At 42.8% G+C, this 16,195-nt stretch overlaps 2 pseudogenes; one reads left to right on the top strand and one right to left on the bottom strand.

Moving 5' to 3' along the window:
* The first annotated feature begins 173 nt into the window (after positions 1-173).
* On the top strand, positions 174-2,159 carry LOC103728949 (annotated as a pseudogene).
* Positions 2,160-13,575: 11,416 nt separating this feature from the next.
* LOC103728948 lies at positions 13,576-14,622 on the bottom strand (annotated as a pseudogene).
* Positions 14,623-16,195: the final 1,573 nt, after the last annotated feature.

Here is a 16,195-nt window from a genome sequence, read left to right as displayed (position 1 = left end):
CAAAATGTTAAATTTCAGCTAAAAACTCTAGTATTTTCAAGTAATCAGTCATAGGACACATGGAATAATTAAATAAATGATGATATATTTGTATTTAGTAAAACAAAAGTCATTTGACATTAACTACAGGACACATATTGAGGAAATTACTATAATTTCTACTGAAACAGACCATGGCACAAACATATTTCCTTTATCCTTCTTTACTTAAGACCTATTGCCTTGGCCCCAAATTCATTCACTCAGAACTACCTGGTTGTCTACAGTCTCCCTTCTCTTCAGATCTCAGGGCTGCAGGACAACCACAGAGACCCGGCTACCCAGCCGTGTGCAAGGAGGACCTGGTGCCTAAGCAGGACCAGCGAGCCACGAGAAACATCTTCATGGGATCCTGGACCACAGTGTGTCTGAGGTGGAGCTTCAATGCGCCTTGGAGAAGTATGGCATCATTGAGGAGGTGATCATCACGAGGCCTGCCAGTCAGGTCAGGGCAGCCAATTTCTCCCTCAAGAACCAGAAACCTGGACATGGCCCACAGGGCTAAAGTGGCTGTGATGGCCGGGTGATTGGCAGAAACTCCATAAAGACTAGCTATGGCAGGGCTTCCACCACCCGCCTCTAGGGGCGTGGCCTGGGACCTAACATCTCACTGGCAGCCCTGGCCAGACAGTTTGATTGCTTTGGGAGCATTTGCACCATTGATCACGTCAAAGGATATGGCTTTGCGTAAGTCCAGTATGAGAGCTTGGACTGCAGCCCAAGTCTCCTGTGTGAACTTAAGGGGCTTTCCCCTGGGTGGTCCAGACCAGGGTGCGGTTGGATTTTGCCAAAGCAGAGGACACTTGCTATCCCCAGCAATACCAGCCCTCAGCTCTCCCTGTGCATTATGAGGTGCTCACTGATTGATATACTCGGGATCAAAACCTGGATGCTGACCTTAGGGTGAGGACTAGCACCCCCACACACCTTCTGTACTCTGACTGAGAGCAGACCTTTTTGGAAGGGGACCGGATTAGCCTCAGTAAAAGTTCAAGCCTCAGAAATAGCCTAGATGGCTATAGCGGCTCAGTGCACAGACCGAGTAGTGAACACTGGGGGTAGAGGGGGACCGGGCATGCCCAAGTCCTGGGAAGAGAGACATCAGGGGAAGAGCCTTTTGAGTGACTGTAGGAGGACAGCCCACTCCCCGTAAGAGGAACGGAGCAGGATCATGGGTTGGGACAGAAGTGTGAAGGAGGCTCAGAATGCACCCCAGAGCGCAGCCACAAGGAGAACCACTCCAGTGAAGGGAGAAAGAAGTCAGGCAGGAGCAACTCCCTTAGCAATAGCAGACATGATGCTGAGAAGAGGGGCCTCCATCACCACAATCTCGAGGCTCCAGGCTCTTCCCATTGGAAGAGGATAAGAGAGTCTAAGCAAAATCATCCAACCACTGAGGACAGCTCTTGAAGAGCCCAAAACATGAGACCAAAAATTTAGACTCTTTCAGAGTATGCAGCAGATACTGCCGGTGGGTTGGAATGGGCTTCTAGTGTTGAAAAACAGCTGCTTCCCAACATCTATGCACATCCTAGAGGGGGACCAGGGAGAAATCAGTGGTCCTCTCAAAGACTACACTTCTAGCAGCAAGCTGACCCAGCTGAAGATTGCCCTGCGTCTTTGAGTGTACTAGACTAAGCTGGATGAGGTCACCCATCGCATCGGTCAGGGGAGCGCCGATGACTATGCAGTGCTCCTAGCCACCCAGGCAACCCCCGGTGGGCCTAGCACTGAAGGCCTGCCCACCGTGGAGCCAGGCCTACAGAGGCAGCTTCTCAGGAACTTGGTCTCCTACTTGAAACAGAGAAGGCTGCAGGGGTAGTCAGTGGCCAGTGGGTGGGTCCAAGGACAGAGACAGCACCGGCCTGATCTATGCCTTCCCTCCCTATGACTTTTCACAGCAGTACCTCCAGTCAGCACTGAAGATATTGGGCAAGCTAGAGGAAGAACACACGGTGACAGTTACAGTAAGAGACACTGCCTCGCCTGGGCCTGCCTTCTCCAGCTCTGTCACAAATGAAGTTATTTTACAATCTGGTCCTTTCTCTACCGAACTTACTCCCTTTGAATTTTCTGCTGGGTTGCTTTCATTCATTTGCGGGCATCCTGTCCACCACTAAAACTAAGTTCTTAGATTTAGTGGGTAGGGGGATTTTTTTTAAGGCTCCTGTTGACTTCTAGTGTATGAGGTACTGTCTGGTATATTCTGTATTTTTTTATTTTTTGACTAACTGTATTTGAAAGGTGTCAGTAAAGACTTTGTCAAAGGTTAAGTTTTTAATCTTACTAGGAAAAAAATATAGGCATATAATATACATGAAGTACACATTTTTTTCCATGAAAATATAAAGGGGCTGTTAGGGGATGGAAGAGGAGTGGGTATGGTTCTGAGATGAATGTGGGTAATGGAGCAGTGAATATGAACAGAGTATAGTGCTTCATTTGTATGAAGACATCATTATATAACCCAGTATTTTCTTTGCTAAATAAATTAATAACTATAATCTCTAATTATAATCTAAAACGCTACCAATACATCTACATACACAGGAAAGTGAACTGGAATTTTTAACTGTCTTGAATTGTGAATTTTCTTTCCACTCATGTCTGATTACTACCTCTTAATATTATATTTCTGCTAATATCACTTTCTAGTACACTTCATATCAGAACTAGAAATTTTATAAATGGAAAGCATTGGTTTTAAAATATTAGCTGGTTCTGAAATAACTCAAGACCTGCCGACGTGCCTTATCTCAAGTTCTAAGGCCAGGCACCTGCTCACACCAAGCATAGCACCCCATCTTTCTCCAGATTTCTCTGTGGTCCCAGGAAGGAGGCTCCTCCCACACTCATCCTGGAGTTCTAGAATGGAACAATAATGAACAATTTCATTACTGATCAAGTGAAAGCTTAAAATTTTGACTGTAAATATTGGGCTGACTCTTAATTCTAAAATAAACATGACAATGAAAGAAACAAATGTAATAGACATAGCACAGGATCATCAGATCCATGTGAACTACAGAACAGGGAGGGGAATCATGTTGCGAAGCTCAAATGTGTCAATTACTTTCAACACTGACAATGAGTGACTGGGCATTTGTGGATTACGTGTGGTCGTTCATTCAGTTTTCTATGTAATATATAAAGCACACAGCTGTTGGAGATTCTGCACAGGAGACTAGTGTGCAGACATGCACGGGCCACACAATGAACCTGATGGATACTGAGTATGTGAGACTCCCCTCCCTAATTTAGATACTGCAGGACATGATGCCCAGTGCCTTAGCATGCCCTCTGACATGGCCAGGTTCAGGCCCCTTCAACACAGATCAACCTTTAGACCCCTGACGCAATCTTCTGACAGATTACAAACGTTCATACAGAGCTTTTGTTGCAAAAGGCTTAGGACCAAATCTCCCTTAGTGATACAGCTCCCTGGGGACATGCAAAGATGAGGATGAAATCATGGCACCTGAGGCTAGAAGAGATGGTCTGCAAGTATATTTTCAATTTTGTTTTTGTCTCCTGAATTTTAGGCCACAGGTGCTGAGTCAATGAATCAACAGAATCCTAGATTTCTCATGGGAGTGGAGTCCCCTAACAGAAAGTAATCAGAGAATGTAAGTGGACTCTTCATGTGTGGAAATTAATAAACCATGCTTTGTACCCTTTGTACTTATGTGGATGTCACTTTCTTTTCTGTGCCCTCTCAGGCTCAGCTTTCTGACATGACCATGATTCTCACTCTGATGCTTTTCTTCTTGCTCCAGACTCTTCCCCTCCTCTTGTGCAGACAGACTTATGCCAGGTGCTTTTGGAGACTCAGCAATGACAATGGAAGTATTCAGAATGGTTTGTTTGTGACCCTTCATGCACAACAGGGCTCCCAGAAGAATGATTATGTGAACAGTATTTTTTCATTTATTATTCATGTTTGATCATAGCTGGTGCATGAGAACTATGGAAAAATAGGCCAGCATTCTGTCTTCTGTTGTGATCATCCCAGTCACAGCCTGGACATTAAAAAAAATCATTTTTCTTTGTTGCATTCTTCCCACATTTAGTGTATTCTGAGATTATTGTATCTTCTTGCTAAGCACACTCAAATTTACAGTGCTGGCAGCTGTGAGGTGGCTCATTCTACCTTGTTCCATCATAGGTGTTCCTCCTTCCAATAGTTTTACCTGCATGAGGTGCAGCAATGTCACATAGACACAAACCAAAATACTGATACAAGTTTGATACGACAGGGACATAGCAGTGTGTCCCTTTAGGGGCCTGGTAAGGTTTTCCCTATTACCATGGAACTCCTAAAGCCTTTGCTGACTGTCCACTGGTGTTCATGCCTTTCATGCCAGAGTAGACTTTGTTTTTATTTTTGTCAGTTTCACACATGTGTACAATGTGCTATGATTATGTCCTCCCCCTTTATCCTGTCCATCCCCTTCCCACTACCACTAACTGTTCTTCCTCCCAGATACTCTCTCTTCTACCTTCATGAATTTTTATGTGCAGACTTTTCATTTAAAAATTTAGTTGCTCTTTTAAGTGAACTGTGCATCATCATTTTGTGGTAGTGGTGCTCCATGCTTTCTGGAGCTTAAATCAGTAACAGGAACGAGAGATCTGAAAACAGATATTTGTCTTCCCATTGATTCTTTTTCACTTGAATAAATACAGTCAGTATTAGAATCAAACTTTAGCATAGAAATGAATGGCAGAGGCATTTGGGGATTTCCAGAAGATGTGCTCTATTCCTGTGAGAGGAGGACATAAGCAGAATCTGCTGATGTTATGTCCTACTGTATGCAAGTGTGCTGGGCAATGTTTGGGTAGCTGCCAACATTTCAGAACAGGATTATGTGTTTCAAATTGTGTCATTTTCCCCCCATGATCAAAGATTTCTGTATTTGTCTCATGTATTCATTTCTAGATTTTTGAATATATTTTTGACTATAGATTTTGAGTATAGTTTTTAAATTCTCCTTTGTGTCTCCCAAACTTACCTTTCTTCTTCATCTTTACTAAATTTTACTAAGCAATTTGCATATTGTTTACAATATGAGCTCTAGATACACTTTGATTCTGATGCTTGCTGTTAACTTTTTTTTCTTCATGTGGGTGTGCACTATTTGGTGTTTGAGCTTGGGGAAGTCTGTCCTTAATCACTCAATAGATGTAATGGAAGTTCTCATTAATGACACTTTCATTGGTAGACTTTCAAGAGAGATTCTAGATATAGATATACATCCATTCAGTGCAGATCTCAAATTTGAAATACTGTGTGTTTGACTCTGAATAAACCAAGGGCAAGTGTAAACTCAGAGGCAAAAAGCAAAACTCATGAGGTCCTGTTTTCTTAGGTAGTCTGGAAGTCAGCAAGACACAGAGCCTCCTGTCTCCATTCCCCTCAGAGCTGGGGTTAGGAGCAATTGTGAGGAATGCTGACGTATTATTTGTATCCTAGAATCTGATATCTGGTCCTCATGATTGCAGAGCAAGTGCTTTTAGAAACTAAGCCCTCTTTTCAGCCATGGATGCAGTTTGAGTTTTCATTTCCCAGATGGCTTAGGGGGTTGAACAATTTTATGTACATTTTTTGCATTTTCTTTCTTTGTTTTCTAATACTTGTATGTGATATATTGTGAAAGAACAAGAAATAGATTATAAATAGAAAAATGATATAGGCCTGAATCAAAGAAGTGCAAATGATCAGGATGTAGTAGTGCACACCTTTAATCTCAGCACTTGGGAAGCAGAGGTAGGTGGATCTCTGTGAGTTTGAAGGCAGGCTGGTCTACATACAGAGTCCCAGGCCAGCTGTGGTTACAAGGAGACCCTGTCTCAAGAAGACAAAAATGAATAAACAAATATATAAATAAGAAAATAAATAAATAAAAATAAATAATAAAGGTAAATGAGCAATCATTGTATGAGAAGCAGTCAGGATCATTTTTTTGTGTATTTATTGCCCATTTGTATTCTTCTTTAGAGAACTGTCTTTTAATTCACTTCCTGTTTTTTCATGGAAGATTTGTTACTTTTAAGCTCTTTGACTTATTCATGTATTTTAGATAATAATCCCTAATCAGATGAATATTTGGCAATAGATTCCACACAAACACATACACTACAGGTTCTGTCTTAACTTTGTTAAAAAACTAACTTTCTTAGGGTTAGGGTTAGTTAAGCTTAAGAGTATAGTTAGATTTGGGTTAGGTTAGATTTCCCATTGGGAATAGAGTTAGGTCTATGGATAGGGCTAGTATGAGGGCTAGGACTCAGGTTAGGGTAAGTCAAGGGTTATGCCTAGGGCTGTGCCTATGTTTAGGGCTGGGGTTAGGTCTAACTTTTTTGTTAGTTTTAGGGTTAGGTTTAGTGTTAGGTTTAGGGTTAGGACTATGGTTAAGGCTAGGGTTAAGGTAGGGTAGGGTTAGTGTCATGGCTAGGGCTAGGGCTAGGGTTAGGTTTGGGTTAGGGTTCAAACTGAATGATAGGGTTATAATTAAGCCTAGGGACAGGGATAGAGGAAGGGTCTGGACTAGAACTTTGGTTAGGGCTAGATTTATTCTTAGGGTTAGAGTCAGGTTTAGAGTTAGTGTAGGGCTACAGATATGCCTTGGGCTGGGACTAGGCTTCAGTTTAGAGACAGTATTAGGTCTAGTGCTGGGGGCAAGTGATAGGGGTAGGGCTAGGGTTAGGCCTAGGTTTATGTCTATGCTTAGTACTAGGGCTAGGAACATGTTCAGTGCTAGCACTAAAGGAAGGTGGGGATAGGACTAGGGCTAAGGTCAGAGCCAGATTTTGGGCTGGGTTTAGATTGTAGGTTAGGGTTAGGGTTAGGGTTAGAATTAGGGTTAGGGATAGGTTTAGGTAGAGGGGCTAAGCCTAGTACAAGGCTTAGTGTTAGGATAGGATTAGGGGTAATGTTAGCTTTATGCTTAGAGTTAGGGTTAGAGTTGTGTCCAAGGCTAGGGCTCGGCCTATGGCTAGGTTTAGGTTAGGCCTAGGGTTATTGCTAAGTTTAGGGCTATGGCTAGGGCTAGAGATAGGCCTAGGATTAGTGGTAGGGCTAAGATAGGGCCTGGGTTCATTTTAGGGTTAGAATTAGGGCTATTGTTAGTGCTAGGGCTAGGTCAGAGTTAGGGCTCGTGTTAGGGTTAGGGTTAGGGTTAGGCCTAGGGCTTGGATTAGGGCTGTGGTTAAGGCTAGGGATAGATTTAGGCATAGGGATAGGGCTAGGCTTAGGACTAGAGTTAGATCTAGGTTTAGGGCTAGGTCAAGGTTAGATTTCGGACTAGGACTAGGGTTAGGCCTAACATTAGGGCTACAGCTAAGGCTAGGATCAGGTCTAGGTTTAGGGATATGGTTAAGGCTGAATTGAGAGCTAGGTTTAGGATTATGACTAGGATTATTGCTAAGATTAGTACTATGTCTAGGCCTAGGGTTAGTTCTAACTTTCAGTGAGGGCTAGGGCTAGGATTAGGGCTAGGATTATGGATATTGCAGGGACTAGGGTTGGGGTCTGGGCAAGGACTATGGCTCGGGTTAGGTATTGAGTAAGAGCTAGGGTAGATTTAGGTTTACGATAACCTAAATCTATGGTAGATTAGGTTATCTATGGTAGGTTAGGGCTATGGTAGGGTTAGGTTTAGGTTAGGCCTAGTGTTAGTATTAGGATTAGGCTTAAGTTTACTGTTAGATTTAGGGCTAAGGCTATGGCTAGGGCAAGGGCTATGTTTAGGCTTATGGTTAGAGTTACAGCTAGGATTAGTGTTAGGGCTAGGGCTAGGATTAGACCTAGGTTTAGGGAAAGGGTAGGGGTAGGGTTATGGTGGGGGTTACAGCTAGGTCTAGGACTAGGGTTAGATCTAAGACTAGGTTTATGGTTATAATTAGGCCTAGAGTTAGGAGTCCACTTAGTTTTAGGTTTAGGGTTATGGTTAAGGTGAGTGCTGGGTTTAGGGCTAAAAGTAGTGCTAGGGTTAGGGCTAGACTTTTGCCTAGGTTAGGATTACATTAGCATCTTGTCTAGGGGCTAGGACTAGGGTTAGGGATAGTGCTAGGGCCCTTGTTAGAGCTTGATTTAGGGCTCAAGTGAGGACTAAGGTTAAGTACAGGGATTTGGCTAACTCTAGGCCTAGGACTAGGGCTAGGTTTAGTCCTAGGTTTAGGGATAAGACGAGGACAGACTACTCTTAGGTTTAGGGTTAAGTAAGGGTTACAGTTAGGAGATAGGGCTGGGTTTAGGGCTAGGACAAGGGCTAAGCTAAGGATAGGGAAAGGGATAGGGCCTGGGGAAGAACTAGGGTTAGAACTAGGTTTATTGTTAGGGTTAATGTTAGGGTTAGGGTTAAGGTTAAGGTTAGAGTGAGGGTTACGGCTAGGGTTAGGACTATTGCTATGACTTAAAGTAGGACTAAGGTTTTTGTTAAGGCCAGGGTTAGGGCTAGTGCTAGGTCTAGGTCTAGGTTAAGGTCTAAAGCTACGTCTAGGGTTATGTTTAAGTCTATGACTATGGTTTGGATTGTGGATTGGGTTAGGGCTATTGTTAGTGGTAAGGTTCAGATATGCCTAGGGGAAGGTTAGGGCTACAATTATAGTTTAAGTTATCATTAGGTGTAGGGTGATGGTTTTGTCTCAGTTTATGGGTTTGGCTAGGGAAATATTCAGATCTAAGGTTAGCAACAGGGCTGGGAGTAGTGTTAGTGTTATGGTTACTGTTAGAACTAGGGCTAGGGCTAGAGGTAAGGTTAGGTTTAGACTGAGGTTTAGGGTTAGGGATAGGATTAGAGTTAGGTTAAGATAGTGATTAGGTTAGAGCTAGGATTAAGGCTAGAGTGAGGGCAGGGTTTAGAGTTAGGTTTAAGTTTAGGGTTAGGGTTAGGGTTAGGGTTAGTGTTTGATCTAGAATTTGGGCTAGGGCTGGGTCAATATTTAGACCTAGGGCTCTGGCTATGATCAGGGCTAGTGTTAAGTTTAGGTTTAGTGACAGTCTTAGTGTTAGGGTTAGGTTTAGGTTTAGGGTTAGGTTAGGAATACACTAGAGTAAGGGCTAAGGTTAGGATTAGAGCTAAGTTTAAATGTAGGTAAGATCTAGGTATAGACCTACAGCAAGGGTATGGAATAGGGTTAGTCTTAGGGCTAGGGTCATAGTTAATTCTATGTCTAGGGCTAAGAAGACAGCTAGGCTTAGGGCTAACTCTAGGGCTAGAGCTAGGGTTAGGACCTGCACTATGTCTAAGGTCAGGCCTAGGGCTATCCTATGGTTAGGGCTAGAGTTAGGAATAGGGTAAGTGCTAGGGTTAGATATAGGGTTGGGGATAAGGTTAGGGTCAGGTTTAGGGCTATGGCTAGAATTAGGGGTATGATTAGATTTATGGTTAGGTCTTGTGTTAGGACTAGGTTTAGGGTTAGGGTTAGGGTTTGATCTAGGCCTAAGGGTAGGACTAGGGCTAGGACTAAGATTATAGTTAGGGTTAGATTTGGGTTCAGTGCCTTGTTTAGGACTAGGACTAGGGCTTCTAATAGGGCCCCATCTGGTTAGTGCCAGGACTAGACTTAGGCCTAGGGATAAGGGTTTGTTTAGGGATAGATTTAGGTCTAAGTTTAGGGCTAGGATAAGGCTAGGCATAGTTCCATTTGTAACTACTTTTTCTTAATGATTACTACAGTTTTATCTAAGCATTGACTACAAAGGATAAGAAATATTCAGAACAGCTATGTGTACCATACAATCCATATCACTACTAAGGAAGAAAACTTTGGCAAGTAGTTCTTTCAAAATGTTAGTGAAGATGACAAAACACCCCAGTTTATAACTGTTTCCATTGCAGTGGTAGACAATGTAGTTCTATTGTAACATGGAGTACAAAGGAAATGAAATGGAAGAAATGACTGTGTCTACCACACCTTCCTCCTCACTTCAAAGGAAGAAAGATGCACATACCAGTTCATGCAAGGTGTTATGAAAGATAACATGTCAATTCAGTGTATAATGGTTTGCTTTCCTTTAATAAACAATATAGTTGTACCTAAGCATTGAGAACAAAGGAAATTAAATGAAAGCAATGACTGTGTTTCATATGTCCCTCTTCACCCCAAAGGAAGAAAGCTCATCCAAACAGTTCAATCAAGGTTTTAAGAAGATTTTATGTAACCTAAGTGTGTAACTGCTTGCTTTCCCTTAGTGAACACTATAGTTCTATCTAAGGATTGAGTACAATGGAAATGAAATGGAAAAAATGGATGTATGTATCTAGACATAGCCCCAACCATATCCTCACCTTCCCTAATGCTAGCCTTAAATCTATCCTTAACCAGAGCACTAAACATATTCTTATATCTATCCATAAACCCAGCCCTAACTCTAACCCTAACCCTTGAACTAGCTCTAATCACAGGCCTGACTCTAGCCATAACACTAGCCCTAACTCTAACAATAAAAATAATCCTATTCCAATACCTAACAGGAGACTGAACCATAGACCTAGCCCTATCCTTTTGCCTAGCCCTAGCCCTAACCCTAGAAATAACCCTAACCCTAAACATAACCCTATACATAAACTTACCCTGAAACTGACCTGAGCCTAACCCTATCCTAACCCTAGTCATAGAACTCACCCAGCTGCTAAACCTAGACCTAGGCTTAGCCACTGTCATAGGAATAATTCTAGTCTTAAACTGAGCCTTAAACTTAGCACTAAACCTAGAATTAACCCTAGGACTGGCCCTAGCCTTAAACATACCCTAACGTTAACCCTACCCCTAATTTTAGACCTAGAATTAGTGCCCTCCCTAACCTACACCCTCGCACTGAACAAATCCTTAACCTTAACCCTAACCATAGCCATAGAGATAGGCATAAGCCCTAGATCCAATCACTTCCCTAAAACTAAACCTAAACCTAGCCCTAGCCCTCTCACTAACCCTAACCTAGAAATAGCCCTAAACATAGCCCTAACTCTAAACTTACCTTAACTCTAAACTATCCTTAAATGTAGGCCTACTTCTAGACTTACTTGTAGCCCTAACCCTAGCAATAACTATCCCTAATCCTGAACCTTGCCCTAGCCCTAGTCCTAACTCTAACCCTAAACCTAAGCCCAATTCTAACACTAATCCTATAACTAACCTAGCCCTAATCCTAGCACTAGCCACTAGCCTTAGCACCAATCTGTGTCCTAACACGAAGCCTAAACCTAAAAGTACACCTAACTCTTACCCTAGATCTAGGCCTAGACATATTCAAAGCCTTGTCATGAGGCCTAATTCTTGAACTAGCCCTAGCCCTAGACCTAGCTCTAGGCCTGCCCCTAGCTATAGACTTAGCATTAGTCCTTACAGTAGCTATAACACTAGACCCAAGACCTAGATCTAATACTAGCACTATAACTAACCTTAAACCTAACCCTACCATAGCCTTGCCCAAGTCCTAACTCTAACCTTAACCATCATCCTCCCTTAAACCTAGAACTAACCCTAGCCACAGCCTTAGATTTAACCCTAAAACTAGCCCCAAACCTAGCACTAACCCTATCTGTAACCCCAATCCTAGCCCTAGCTCTAACCCTAGCCCAAACCTTATTGAAACTCTATACTTATGCCTAAACTTAGCCCTAAAACTAGGCCAAACCACAATGCCAGACCTAACCATAACCCAAGACTATGTGTGTGCATGATACTGCTTCAACAACAAAGTGGCAAACATTAGCTAGATTCAGACAACAGACATTGCAGCTGCAGAGGTGATGCAATACATAAGAACACATGCTATACTTGCAGAGTTCCCAGGTTCAGTTCTCAACCAGGTGGTGACTCATAACCACCTGTCAAAAGGGAATAAATACTACAAAGCATGGATAAACAGAGGAGGGACCCGACCTGCATATCTAAGTGAAAGGTAAAATTGAACAGGACTGGATATGATTTGTTCCATGTGATACCCCATTCTAACCAAAACTTAACCAGGCTGAATAGGAGCCTAAGCCTAACACTGAATTCAACTCAAAACCATTCTGCACTCAACAGTTATTGGGGTCTTGTGAACAGTTGCCCTGTTGTGCACTTGTAAGCATGTAGATAAATGGGTGTGTGCATGTTTGTGTATTCACCTCGGGTAAAATGGGCCCTGGGGCTGCTGGGTAACACAGGAATCTATGTTCATATATACTTGACGACATGGTAGAAAATACACACTAGAATGATATCCTGGAAGCAGGTAGAGAAGGTGGGGAGACCACAGGAGGAAACTTATTTGCCTGTGGTGAGGTATGTACATGGTGGGTTGGAAACCAGCTCTGCTTTCTCAGAACTGAGGGGCTTCTGAAGCAAGGCCTGCCAGGTCAGTGTGATGGGTGTGGTGTCATGGGTATTCTGATGGAACTGTGCCCCTTGTCCACAGGGACAGGGGGAAGGAGGACAGTCAGCAGCCCAGGTAGCCTTAGAGAATCTTCATAGTGGAGAAGGGGCTGAAGTCAGAGGACCCCAGGAAGTGACATCAATTGAAAGAGAACTCGGAATTCCTGTTACCTGGTAACTACAGACCACTGGCAACCTGTACTTCCTCGCTTGTCTAGAGTCACAGGACAGAGAAGGATACTCACCAGTGGTTTACATTCTTACGGAGATTCAGGCCCCAGAAGAGCCAAGAATAGGTGCTTTGGCCAATTTGGAGACATTGGGTGAGCCCTCTAGCACAGGTGCCTTTAACCATTTTCTCACAGGGACACATGAGTGACATTGGTTAGTCCATATCAGCAAGTCTTTGTACCCCCTATCCAAGTCCATCTCTGTCCCTCTGCCCTAGCCCTACCTAACTCCAAACTAGTCTTAACCCTATCCCATATTCTAATTTTATCACTCAAACTATCCCTAACTCTGCACCTAAACCTTACCCTAGACCTAGTCCTAGACATATCTGTAATCCTAATCCTAACCCTAGCCCTAACACTAACACCATACCTAGACCTAATCCTAGCCCTAAATATAGCCATAGACCTTGGCTTAACCCTTTACCTAGCCCTAAATGTAGCAATAAATCTAACCCAACCTTAACAGTAAATCTATACCTGTCCTAGCACTAACCCAAGCTGTAAACTTAGCCTTAACCCTACCCCTAACCTGAATCTTAAAAATAACACTAGCCCTAGCCATAACCCTTGCCATAATCCTTGCCCTACCCTAGGCATAAACAAGCCTTGGCCTTAGCCCTATATTTTACACCAACCCTATCCTCAAATTTCTTTTTTAAAAATTTTTTTGGTTGCATGAAAATATTTATAAGGTAAAGTGAAAAATAATGAAGGCTCACTTCTGTTTTAACATCTTATTTGTTCATCTCCTACTGATTTTAATATATATATTTATGGGCTGGAGACACGGATCAGTGGTGAAAAACACTGACTGTTCTTGCAGAAGACCAGGGTTCGAATCCTAGCACCCACATGGCAGCTAATGACTGTCCGTAATGCCAGTTCCAGGGGATCCAACAGTCTCTTCTGTTCTCCACAGGCAATGCACTACAAAGGTTCACTTTCCCAAGGCAGATGGTGGCTTAGAAATCAGCTTTTGAGTCCAACAGAAAGTGTTTCTGTATGATAATTTGCCTACATTAAGCACAGGATAGACCATCTTGATAGTCTAGGTATCCATCACTTCTTTCACTGGTAGATTGCTTGCCTCTTCCAGTGAGTCCCAAGAGTCTGAAGTTTTTGCATTCTTGAACTGAAAACTTTTCAAGTAAATCTGGAAACCTTTTTGAAAATTCTCTGGTGGTATCCAGGCTTCAAGCATTCTTAGAATAGAATCTCCCTTGCTGTATGATATTCTATCAAACACAGCAGTTATTTCAGCAGGAGTTGACACAGTAACAACAACTGGTGAAGACATTGAAAAATCATCTTCTTGCATAGGTAACACATCCTCAAGCAACACCTTCTCAGGCATTTGGCAGTCTTTTTCTGCATAATTTACTCCCAAGAACTTGAAGAAAGAAGCAAATCCTTCATTTAGCCAAAAGTCATCCCACCAGTCCATGGTCACAATATTTCCAAACCACTGGTGTACAAGTTCATGGGCAATCACATTGGCCACCCTCTTGGTTGGATGAGGCTGATTGGATTGGGTCACAAAGCATGTTTGTTTCTCAGTAAGTGATGAGTCCCCAGATCTCCATGTCACTGGAGCCAAAATCAGGGATAGCGATTTTATCTAGTTTAGGAAGAGAATATTCCATAGCAAAGAATTCTTCAAAATAATCAAACACAGTTTTCTTTATGTTTTCAGACTATTCAGAGGTCTGTTTTTGTGCTGGCTGGACATAAATAGTGAGTAGTTTGCCACTCTGCAATGTTTTCTGTATGGAGGTAAATTGATGTAAACCAAAGCATACCAAGTAAGTGTTCATGGGGACAGACTTCTTAAAAATGGTTCATTTCCATTTGTCAACCACTGGCTCTTCTTTCTCTACTGGCATATTTGAAAGTGCTTGGTATTTTTGTTCAATTCGTCGGAGCAAGGGAAGGACTTCCTGGCATCAGTCAGCTCATGGTCCGTGGCTACTATACTCAGTTTCATGGCAGGGAGGCATGGTGAGTGGAGGTGGCTGGATCAGGAGCAGCAGCAGCAGAAGCTAAGCTCTCACATCATCATGCATGCACAAGAAGGAACCCCAACTTTCTTTAGTGTTAGTCCTAAACCTGTTCTTAATCCTTTTACGAAGCATATCCATAACCCCAGGCCTAATTTACAACCTAACCCAGGCCCTATCCCTATCCCTATCCCCAGGCTTAGCCAAAGCCCTAACCCTAACAATAGTTTTCAAGCTATCCAGTTCAATGCTAGCCTAGCCCTAAACCTAGCCCTAGTCCCAGTGCTAGCCCTAGGCTTAAACACAACCCTTACCCTAACCTTAACCCTAACCCTAAAACAAACGTAGACCTAGCCCTAACCATACTACTAAACCTTTACATAGGCCTAGCCCTAACCCTAACACTAGCCCTAACCCTAGTCCTAAACCTAGTCATAGACCTAGTCCTAGACCCAGACTTAGTCCTAGTGCTAACCCAACACATAACAGTAGCCCATGCCCTAAACCTAGCCCTAACTCTAGCCCAAACCCTTTCCATCATTGTAACCTTATCCCTAACTCTAACCTAACCTTATCCCTAACCCTAATCCTAGCCCTAACCCTACCGTTTCCCTACCCATAACCCTAGACATAACCCTAGCCCTAAACTTAGCCCTATCCCTAGGCTTCAGTCTAACCCTAGCCCTAACCATAGCCCTATTCCAAGCCCTTGGCTTAGCCCTAATCTAGAACTAACTAGCCCTAACTCTTACCAAGCACTAACCCTAACCATAGTTCTAACCCTAAGCTTAAAATTAACCCAAACCCTAGCCTAGCCTTATCCCTAAATCTAGGCTCGATATTGCTATCCCTAGCCTTAGCTGTAGCCCTACCACTAGCAAAAGCCCCAGGTCTGATCTTAAATGTAGCCTTAGGCCTGGACATAACCATAGCCCTAACTATAACCCTAACCCTAAACCTAAACCTAACACTATCCCTAGACCTACCCTAGCACTAAGCCTTGAGCTAAAACCTAACCCTATCTCTAAACATAACCATAACTGTAACCTTAACTCCACATTCTAAACCTAGCCTTAAACCAGGCAGTATAACTAGACCTAGTATACCTAGTCCTAACCCCACTCCTAATCCTAACTCTAACCCTAATAATAAACCTAGACCTAAACATTGACATAACTGTGACCATAACACTAGGTTTAAACATTGACTGAGCCCTAGCCCAAGCATTAGCACCAGCCATAGAACTACCACTAGCCATAGCTCTTGGTATAACTCTTAACCTTACCCTAGCCTGAGTGTTAGCACTAACTATAGAACTATCAATAGCCATAGCCATAGCCCTAACTCTAGCCTTAGTTCTAACTCTAAACCTAACTATAATCCTAAACCTAACACTGCCCTAGTCCTAAACATAACCATAACTGTTATTAACCTAGCCCTAAGCCTCAAAATAGCCCTAATAGTAACAGCCTTAACCCTCCCCTAAAACTAAAACTAATGCTAGCTATAGTTCTAGTTCTAAACTTATCCCTAAAACCTAGTCCTAAATGTGACACTAAC

Source organism: Nannospalax galili, unplaced genomic scaffold (genome assembly GCF_000622305.1).
Source record: "Nannospalax galili isolate Female #2095 unplaced genomic scaffold, S.galili_v1.0 scaffold832, whole genome shotgun sequence".
NCBI lineage: Eukaryota > Metazoa > Chordata > Mammalia > Rodentia > Spalacidae > Nannospalax > Nannospalax galili.
The sequence above is the reverse complement of the archived record's forward strand: the minus strand, read 5'-3'. Positions and strand labels throughout refer to the sequence as shown.